The 10,224-nt window shown below is 35.9% G+C and overlaps 1 long non-coding RNA gene across 1 annotated transcript; it reads left to right on the top strand.

Moving 5' to 3' along the window:
- Positions 1-4,258: 4,258 nt before the first annotated feature.
- LOC136989688 (uncharacterized) lies at positions 4,259-9,042 on the top strand. The gene is made up of 3 exons (XR_010882942.1): positions 4,259-4,583; positions 5,673-5,746; positions 8,955-9,042. It is a non-coding gene; the product is annotated as an uncharacterized lncRNA (long non-coding RNA).
- The last annotated feature ends 1,182 nt before the right edge of the window (positions 9,043-10,224 follow it).

Here is a 10,224-nt window from a genome sequence, read left to right as displayed (position 1 = left end):
TGTGTGTGTGTGTGTGTGTATTTATTGTATTCTTTGAGTGTGTTTGTTTTTACGATCCCTTCGGTCGACTGCTACCCACTGATCGTTAAGGGGTGCAACACCCTTTCGTCACGTTATCGCTATTCTGTTCCCATGGGGCCATGAAAACCGGACGCTCTCCCATTGGCGTTTTCACAGGATGTCCACGTTTGACACGTACCGCTTCTGAACTTGTCATTGAAGGTCATACAGGTGAGATGGGATATTAATTGGTTTCGTATGAAACGAAATCCACCCCCTCAAAAAATAAAAGAAAAGAGCGGAAACTTCTTAATTGACCCTGAAAATAAAGCATATGTTTGATTAATTTGAAGAAACCAAACATATTTTAAGTAGCAGGTTTCATCTGTCATCTTCTGGCCTGTGAAACTTCAAGTTTCAATTAATTTGATTGGCATGTTGATGATGATTTCATCATCCGACCGGTTTTAGCTCCACATTATTCAAGTAGGATTGTATCGATCTAACAGGAGCTTTCTTTATTTAAATAATAAAATGTCGTTGCATCCATTTTATGTACACTGTACACGTAATTTTATATATATAAAAACAAATTAAAGTGTATAAATTACGCTATTATTAACTAACCTCTTTTTTTTGCCAATTCTTTATAATTTTCCCACATTCCTCTTACAGGCTCCTATATTTAGGCTGTTTTATACACTTCTAGCAACTTTAACAATGATTATATGGCCCTATACTTCTCGGAGAAATTGTAACTTTTATTTTTATAACAATTCCTAGAATCGAACCTTGTCGCTTATTAATAATAACAAAGTATTTCTTACTCTACATTCTTCGTAAAAATCGGCTAAAAAGTAGGCTAAGTATTATCATAAAACTACCATTTTCTAATAGTTTTAATATAATAAAGTATGATTCACTGTGTAGTTGTACATTTTGCATTTAATCGAACGTATGTGTAACACCGAGACGGTTACCTTACTCTTTCCTTGTCACTGGTAACGTATCATTTACGGACTCGTTTGACAAGTTGCGACTACGTTCCGCATCAGTTATCCCCCTTCAACGATAGGTTATACTTGTTTCATCTTAATAACTGACTGACCAGTTTACTTACCGTAAATATACTTAGAAATATTCCTCTCCTATAACCTTGAAGTGAGCCAGTATATGCTGTGTGTTTGTGTGATTCGAGTCGCAAAAATGTGTTTTACATTTAAAATTAATTATTCTGTGGATTAATAATATATACACACTTGGCTTTTCCTATTAATGATTATTAAAACTTAAAAATAGTAGTAAATTACTTATCATAACCACTATACATATAGCCTTATACATAAGTGCATTATATATAGGGGGGCTACATAGTAGAACACCAATATGAACAGGTTAAAGATTACCGTTCACTTATACAAACATACCAGAGACAATTTACATATCTACACTAAACATACACAGATCAATATCTCACTGATGAGTTCAATATGTTGAAAATGTATTAAAGATCCACGTCCATACGCCAAATAATTACTTAAATTCGGCCGATAGTAATAAATGGGAGGGGGGGGTCTTGTGGTTTTGAATAAATAAAAACGCTCGGATATTTATATCTTATGTGACACATACAAATAGTTGTACACGCCCAAGATATTTACCACATCATTATCATTATTGTAAACATTAACGCTATGTAAACAAGGTTGGTGACTCCGTACACATCCACGAGTGGCCGACTAGTGAAAAGAATTACAAGATTAAATACCGAGAAAGAATAATAAAATGCATTTTTAACGTATCATTCAGTTACAGTACACGTTGAAATTATTAAAACGTAGGCGACGATAATGCATTTCTGACAGGTGAGTAACAAGAGAAGTTCATTAATGCTGGCTCGTATGTATCAAAGACAACTCTAAGCACTATAGAAAGGGGGAGGGAATGTGGGTAATGTAGCTCGTCTCATCTGTCACCAGACGTGTCAAAGATGCTATATTTATTTATCTATAACCATTTATAAACCATTTATTTTAATAATGATCGATCGAATTGGGTACAAGAATGGATCAGAAATATTTGTTAACGTATCAGTCTGTTGGGTAGTTTTCCCAGATCTAGACATATATATATATGTAATAAAAAATACTTTACGACAGTAATAATATACAAAAGAAAAAGTATGACGCAGTCTACACGTATAACTGTCGACCTTGAGTTTCTTTCGGGTGATTAGATCTACCAGATTTTAAAGTATAATCTATTAAACACGTTATATACATAAATATAATTATAATATTTCAGAAAAAAACACGCAAAGTCCTTAATTAGTTACGTAATCTGTTTCATAATTAGTTCCACTTTCGGTTACGACTTGGAAATCGTTTTGCAATTCCGACTCTTCGTGAGGTCATATAATACGCTCGCAGATGCTGACGTATTTGTTAATTGTAATTATGGAATTTTTATTAATAAAAATGCCCTTAGTAATTAGAGAAATAAGAAAGTAAGAAGTTCAGGTATTAAGTAAGGAGAAAATGTGTTGGTATACGGAATCCCACGTGATTCTGCGGTGCCAATGAGGTTGTAGTGTGGCCCGTATCGACCTTGGAGAGACCGGTCCCCTCTTGGTGGCACCTCCAACGGCGGATACGGATTGGATCACGTGACTGGCCAGATGGCACTAACCCGCCAAGGACGTACATAAACTGTACCGCTGCTCCGATGAAGCGCATCCATCGGAGCGGCCTCCATAGCGCGTTCGAAAACCGAATATATACAGAATACTCCGGTGACGTAACATAATTATACAAAAAAAAATTGCTGTGAGGCAAATTATGCATTAGAACGTAATAAAATTTATTAAAATCTAATTTATTCCGAGTTTAAATTATGTATAAAAATCATATTTTAAAAACTAATATTCAAATTTTTGATAAAAGCGCCACACCGATTTAATTAAGTTTTCACGTTATTTTTTTTTTTTTTAATTTAAAATTCTTCGACCGAATGGGAGTGGTAAAATTCCTTTAGGAGATTAAAAGAAATTACTTAAATTAATTTATTCAAACTTAAAATGTTTCTAATTTACTTTAAATAAGTTATGATAATTAGAAATACGTCAAGGGAAAAAAAATATTTTCTGAGGTAAAAAAAAATCCACACTAGAGGGCACTAGCAGATTGAAAGATGAGATCGCCCTCACCGGCAGTAAATTGAACAATTTTTGTTGCTTCCTCGTAATTATCAAAGATTAATTAAAATATTTATTTTTTATTTTTAATGTTGGTTGTGTATCGAACGGATTTTAAAGCATTTTTACTGTTTACTCAAAGGCCTGTATATAAAACTCTGCCAAGTTAAACAAGAAGGGAGGAAGCTGAAAGACTTCTATAAATCGATCGGCATGACCCTGGTGTCATTTAAAATGAAGATGATGTCTAATAATTGATAGACGTCGTATCTACATGAGCCTTGGCCTAATTGGAACAGATAAATGGACTCTCGGCTTTATTTTCCTTTCTTCTAAACCTGTTTCTTTCCTACTTTATCCTCTCGTTCCTTTGTCGAATGAGTTTATCTTTCCTTGTCGATACTGTTACAAATATACTTCTAGAATATCGAAAGCTACACTTGAATTTTATCTACAATGAGTGGGTATGATGAGAGAGAAAGAGCTTTTTAAGTAAAAACAGTGCTTGAAAAATGTTTTCGATCCCCTTAACCATTTTCCAGATCAAAATCTTGAAAGGCGTCGGTAAGGGAAGTCCAAAGAAAAAGGGGCGGGTATGCTATTTTCGGAGGGAATTCGCAGCCCCGTGGGGTCGGAGGTCAAACGGACCATGAAGGTCGAGGCAACGCCTACTGCTAGTGGCACCGAAAACCTGTTTACAGAAAATTCGTACACATTCTTTTCAATTCCTGGCGGATCCGCAACAGGATAAACACTCATTTCCCACTTCGTGTTATTCTTGAACAGTCGAAATTTCTAGAATATTCATTGACGTAATAATACATTTCAAGATTTAAAATAATAATAATAATAATCTCGAAACTTCAACATTCCGGAATTTATATTTATTATAAAGTAAAATATGTTACGCCATTTCGAAAATTATAAAATTCTTAACGTTAGCAGCGCCAATTCTTCATCTACCAGTGTATTAAAGAACTAGAAAATCGGGCGGGAATTAATTAATTAATTCTAAAAGGAATATGTGATTTCTTGTTAAAGTCCATTTTCATATTTTAAACTGATACGTGCTCCTGTCTACGTTGTGTCCACCCCCTCGGGCTTGCATTCACGATTCGATGTTTTCTGAGTAATACTAAATTAACTCGGTGGTGATATGGAAAGGGGAGTTGTAAATCTACCTCTCTCTCGGCAACAGATGGCCCGTCCTGCTCTGGGACGATTGATGAAAATAGTAGAGTGGCAGGATAGAAGGGAGGTCCGGTTACTTCAATCCAGAATGTTAAAGTCGGCGTTTCTCTCTATGGGTCCGGTTACTGCTGCTAGTCGTGGAGAAATCGTAAATCTAGTGGCTGATGTGACGTCAGAATGTCCTAGACAAATGGATTAGGTGAGGATCACGGTACGCAGGGTACAACTTATCTGATTTAAAATGAAAGGAGGAACGTAATCCTCGGGGTACACTGATTAAAGAGATGCTCAACTTCACTATTTCACTCCAGCCCCTGTTCCAAACTTGGGGTTGGCTTTCTTACGTTATAAGCTGCATTAAACTAATTAAATTCCGGTCTCGCCCCTAATTTAAATTATTAATTTAATTTAGTTTTTTTTAAATCCCTAATTATAAACCATTCTTTAATTTTAAAGCATGTTTATTTATGCACATACGGTTTTTTTTTAAATATATATTCATTTATTAATTTATTACAAGCTTCAAAATTAAGCCTGTAAAATTAATGTTAATATAACTATTTTCTGAGAGAAAATTGCTGATTAAATCGGTCACCTGCCCTTCTCGCTGCAGTTTATTAATGAGTGAATTTACTTGTAAAGGCAGCTTTTACTCGAGATAAATTTTCTAGGTCAGGCGAGAGCAGGTGAGACTCTGCTTCAGTTCCTAATCTAAGGGGGGGGGAGAATGAATGACTCCGGACCTAAACTCCATAGAAAATTAAAGAAAATAAACCACAAAAAAAAAATAAAATGCCACGCTTGAGATGTTTCGCATCCGCACTGGAGGCGGCCAAAGACGTGTATGACCTACTTTTAGGCATTGCGCTTGCCTCAGTAATTGGCCCCTCAAAGGGGCGCCTCACCTCAAGGCAATATTGTTAGGCGGTGAAGATTAATTATTACACTCCATTTGAAACTTTCTAAAAATTCTATTTAATTATATAAACACGTTCAATTTTTTTTAGGAGTTTATATTATAATATTTTGTACAATTAAATTAAATAATCTGCTTAACAAGTTTCATTTTAATTACACAATTCGTTTTAGTTTAAAGTTCTTATTTCTGTATTATTTTTACATTAATAAAAATTTAAAAATTGAACACGAATTAAAGGCTATTATGGTGTAATAACTTTGTGTAAAATACGTTCTCTAATCTTTTAATTTTTAATTAAAATATTTTAATAATTAATCGTTCCAATGTTTGTTATAAATCTATTAGATTTATCATTAATTATTCTTACAGAAATTGCAGAAAGCTACTTAAAGTCATCCTTTAGTATTACGAGGTAATTCCCACATCCTCCATCCCCAGCACTAGTAAGTATTCAAGATAACGTCTAGCATCGTAATAATTTCATGAATATTTAATAATATTCAACGATTCCTTCAGAGAAACCTTAAAAAGTTCGTTTAGATGGGTCTGTTTCATCCAAAAAAAATAGCTTAAGGAGGGAGGAAATAATTGCTATCAAATCAGAAAATTCGACACGATATTGGCACGTCACGTGACTTTTGGTGACAGGTTTCGGTGGTTCCGTGACTACTGTTTTAACACGCTTCAAACTGTGGTAAATTGATGCTAAATACGCGCATCTTCATCCCAGGGTTTCATCCTCATCATCATCATCTGATGCTGACGTATTATAAATATTTTAAAAGACAGTGTCGTGATTTTTAATGACGTTTAAAACCAGTTACAGTATATTGTTAAAGGAGTAGTTAGTTTTTCTTATAATTACATTTATTTAATATACTTTTTCATATTGTAAATTGATTGGATTCATGCGGGGTATCTCGTTACTACAGTAACATAATGGGACTGTGTTATCCAACAACCGTTCACTGTTTCACGGACACGATATCAAATTCCATTTGAAATTCCCATTAATTTTCTTCACAAATTTTTATTAATTCATCTGAACATCCCGAAAACAGTTAGGAGCAAATTAAAAAAGAAAAAAAAGGGGGGCACCACCCGCTGTCAGAAAAGGAAGGTGCGCGCTGGCTCAAAAGTTAATCATAGTGGCAAAAGTTTCGACTCACTTCACTCGTACAGATTGACAGGCTGCTGGCCCGCTTTACGGTAAGTACTGTAAATGGTCACCATGGTGACGGCACGGAACTGAGTCACGTGGCCTCCCGGAGGGTAACGTGACTCAGACAGTACAAACAAGGGAGTACAATTTTTTGCTACTCTCGAAACACGTGTCGTTGTTAATCTCTGGCCACCAGACGTCGATCTGATTGGCACGTTTCGGTACCTATTTGGTCATCTTGTACAATATGCCCCAAGGCTCTATATCCCTGGGGGCTACGATCGATATGCGGGTATTTATTTTTAAAGCGCAGTAACGCTTGGACGAATCAAAACAATCTTTTTATTATATCGATTTATAATTTGTATACATAGGCCCGTCCGGGACTGGACGGGCCTATGTATTTCACGCTTTTCTATGTCATTCGACCATTTACAAAACCTCAATGCAGTAGTAGAAAGATGTGGTAAGTGGGAAGCAACCTATACACTCACACACGCTATAAATACGTGTTTCCACTTACTAAAGCTAGGCCAAGTACTCTCCGGTTTGATCCTGATTGGCCTATATCTATGTTTTTGATCATTATGAAGGGGCCAATCAATCAAATCTGTCGAAATTCCCACAGTTTGTGCAAAAATTCCATAGTCGGAACTAAATAAGACGAATGTTTAGAGGTGCATCAATATAGTATGCTTGAATGAAAAAATTCTGATCGTTCGGTACAAAATCCTAATTTCTTGATCAAATTTATGTAAAATTCAGCATTTGAAACGTGCAATCGAAGGTATTTAAAGTGAGAATTATCATTCTAAGCATACCAAATCATTAGAGAAACACGTGACTGGAAAGAAAACATCGCAAGTAGAAAAAGTCCTTTTGATCGAAACAAAAACCTCTTAATGGGAAGAAAATCCTCTACGGTCAGAGGATAATCCCTCTGGTATCGAGGTTTGGAAGAGAAAAAAAAACCTACAATCGGAAGACATTGAAAAAATACAAAAATCATCCCGTTGTGTAACTTATATAGAAACTCTAACGATCGGGAGCATTATAAATACATAAAATTTGGGATTTTCCTACAGATTTGCCGTTCCCTTATCTACGAAATCGGGCTAAGAACGGAGTGTAAAGCGTGAATCACACCTGGCAACAATCACGAAATTAACCGCTAAATTCTTAGAGGTCAGCAACGTAACGCGTTGGTGGTTAATAACACGCGCGCGGTGATCTGACCCAAGACGTCCTTTAACCCATCCATTGTCTCCCGAAAGTCGTTTAATCTCTTAATTCCGGTTACCGACACACAAAACGAAAGGCGAATTATAAGCGCGTGACGTCATACAAACAGGCCACGATATTGGCCAGTGGCCTCGGTTCTTAGCAAACGGCAGATGCTTTGGCCTAAGCTATTTATATCCCCTCGTTATAATATAAGTAACAGTCGTTAACCGTTTGCTTCTCTCAATATAGCGTTATTTAGCAACGTTCCCAGCGGTTGCGACAATTACGTTCAATACAATTTTAGAACACGAAATCGAAAAAAAAAAGACCGAATTAAACCGTGACGTCAGCCCGTTTCATCATTCGGTTCACGACCCGCGAAGTATAACAGACGAACTGGCGCGATGGCGTCGTGGGGCGAGGGAAACGCCCTCCTTGCCTCTCCTTCCTACCTTCAAGGTCAGGGGATCGTAAACACGCTCGAGCGTCACCTAGGTAACCGAGCCTCGATTTCCTGGCAAGCTGCCAGCGGTGTGGTCACGTGGATCACTCGTGCGATGTCGCTTTCTGGGAAATTAGGATGAGGTCAACGGCTCTTCTCTCCAAGAAAATAAACCCGAGTGGAGGTTTACTTTTTTTTTTTTTCGGTTGCTTATTAAAGAACACCCCGGGATGACGGCCGGAGGATGTTCGGAAGTGGAGCAAGGTTGGGGATGTCCCAGATTTGTTCCAGATGCTTTTCTTCGTTACTGGGGTGTCGGCGTGTTAACTCGAACGTGTTTGTTTTCTAAACAAAAGTTCTCATTCCCCCCTGTAGGATACATTGGGTCATTTGCCTGTTAATTCCATTTAAAAACCTCACCGGGTAAACCATGTAATTTTCGACCCCCCCTTCCTCCCGTATAATTCTAAATTTATGTGGCATCTGTAATTGTAACGAAGCTGTTGCCCCCGGATTTAAAGTTCACAGCTATCGATACGTGTGACGTGTAAACCCTCGAATAGCACCGAAAGTGTCGTCGATGTCGATGCCTCCACGTGTGTACGTACTGTGTATACAATGGAAAACACGAGACGGCATTAGCGCGTGGGAGTTTGTGTGCAAGATTAAAAGCTAATTTTCCTATCGTTAAATGTTGTTCTAGTCCTTAATAAACTTCATTTGTTAATTGCATTGTTTAATTTAGTTCTATATATTACTGGGTGCTTTGAAACTAATAACCATTTCCTTCCTTTTTTTTTTTTTTTTTTTTTGTTTTTCAAAGACTCTTCCAGAAAAAATAGAGGAAGAGAAGAAGAAAAAAGAAGGATCTGGACGGGCTCCAAATCGAAAGTTTTGCTGATTGGATTTAGGTAGAAGAATTTTGGATCTTTTGGCGTCTGGATTTGATTTCAATTGATTATTTGTTCTTTATTTCATACACTTTTTTATATATTTTGAACAGTTTTATGAACTGCAATTATAAAAAAGAATGAGAAATGAAGTTAATTCTACCGGAATTTTATGCCAATTTTGCAAGTTTTTACTCCAAAATTCCCTTTATTTGTAAACCTTTTCTGCCTTGTTTACAATGCCCCTTTTCTCCATAATTTTTGCACTTTATTTAGCTTTTTTTTTTTTCTTTTTCTTCTTCTTTTTTTTTAATTCCTTAACTCTTGCAAGTTATTTGCAAGAGTTAAGGAATTTGCAATTCATTCTTATAAATATATTTATTTCATGAATTTTTACACATCCTGAGCAATCTTATTACACACCTCTTATAATTACTATTTACAGTTTGACTTCTACAACACCTTATACCAAATTATCAAGATTTTACTCCTATTTACCATGAATTTTCGATCCTTAAATTCGTTCTATCTTTATATAGCCTAATTAAATCCTCGCACTTCTTGAACTCTTCCAACTTGGTGTTTACTTGTGTATTTTTATATATTCTGAACACTTATTTTTTAGCTTTTATAATTTTCCTTCCATGGCATCTTGTGCCAATTTTTACTCCTATTTACATTGTTTTTTTTCGCTCCTTCCCCTTCTTCACCCTTATTTACAATACTACTTCTTTCTGTTATTCTTCCACCTTATTTACAGTATATTTTTTTCGAGTTTTATTTACAAATTTCCACTTCTTAAACTGTTTTTTTAGTTCGCTCACTCACACTTCTGCGCTTTTGTATGGGCGACAATGGACCCTTTTCATCATCGCGAATTTTTTCGTCGCTTCTTTACGTCACAGAGGACTTTTCTTTCGATAGAAGCACGCAATACAAACACTTATCACTCGAAAAAAGTAGGAGGATTTTTATAAATATTCCCCAGTTTTAAACGACAATAAAAATAAATAAAAAAGGCGCATTATCACACTTCAGGGAAAAATGTACCTTAGGGTAAATCTATTCTAATATTTTTCTCACCCCCTATTTTTAGTTTGCTATATATGTTTTTCTTTTCTTATTATTTTCTTGAGCCAAAGTTTATCATTCTCTTGGACCTCCTTCTTCCCTCTCAGAAGAGAGAAGAAAAAGAAACATTGA

Source organism: Centruroides vittatus, unplaced genomic scaffold (assembly GCF_030686945.1).
Source record: "Centruroides vittatus isolate TY-2023 unplaced genomic scaffold, ASM3068694v2 scaffold_752, whole genome shotgun sequence".
Classification (NCBI taxonomy): domain Eukaryota; kingdom Metazoa; phylum Arthropoda; class Arachnida; order Scorpiones; family Buthidae; genus Centruroides; species Centruroides vittatus.
The sequence above is the reverse complement of the archived record's forward strand: the minus strand, read 5'-3'. Positions and strand labels throughout refer to the sequence as shown.